The sequence below is a fragment of the Nematolebias whitei genome, chromosome 1 (genome assembly GCF_014905685.2).
Source record: "Nematolebias whitei isolate Nwh7 chromosome 1, NemWhi1, whole genome shotgun sequence".
Lineage (NCBI taxonomy): Eukaryota > Metazoa > Chordata > Actinopteri > Cyprinodontiformes > Rivulidae > Nematolebias > Nematolebias whitei.
This window is the reverse complement of record NC_056498.1, coordinates 82690260-82690736: the sequence shown is the minus strand read 5'-3', so window position 1 is coordinate 82690736 and position 477 is coordinate 82690260.

Genomic DNA, 477 nt, shown 5'->3' with positions numbered 1-477 from the left:
AATAAGTATTTTAGAACAGAATTCAGATACAAGACAAGATATCATATTGAATATTGGTCAATTAATTTTTAGAATCAAAGAGTTTGGATCCAGGGTAAAGTTGATTTGGATTCCTGCTCATATTGGAATAATAGGAAATGAATTGGCGGATCAATTTGCTAAAAGTGCAGCGAAAAGGGATAAGGTTGAAGTAAATATGAAAATAAGCAGAAATGAAATCAAAAGTATAAGTAAAATATATTTTAAAAAGAAATGGCAGGAATTATGGGATGGAGAAGAAAAGGCAAGATTTTATTATAGCATCCAAAGGAAAGTAGGGGAATGTAGGGAAGGAAATAGAAATAGAAGAGAAGAGGATATTATATCTAGACTAAGATTTGGGCATACGGGGCTGAATAGTACGCTGAAAATAATTAATAAACATAGTACAGGTATGTGTAATTTTTGTGGAGAGTCAGAAACGGTGCAGCATATTCT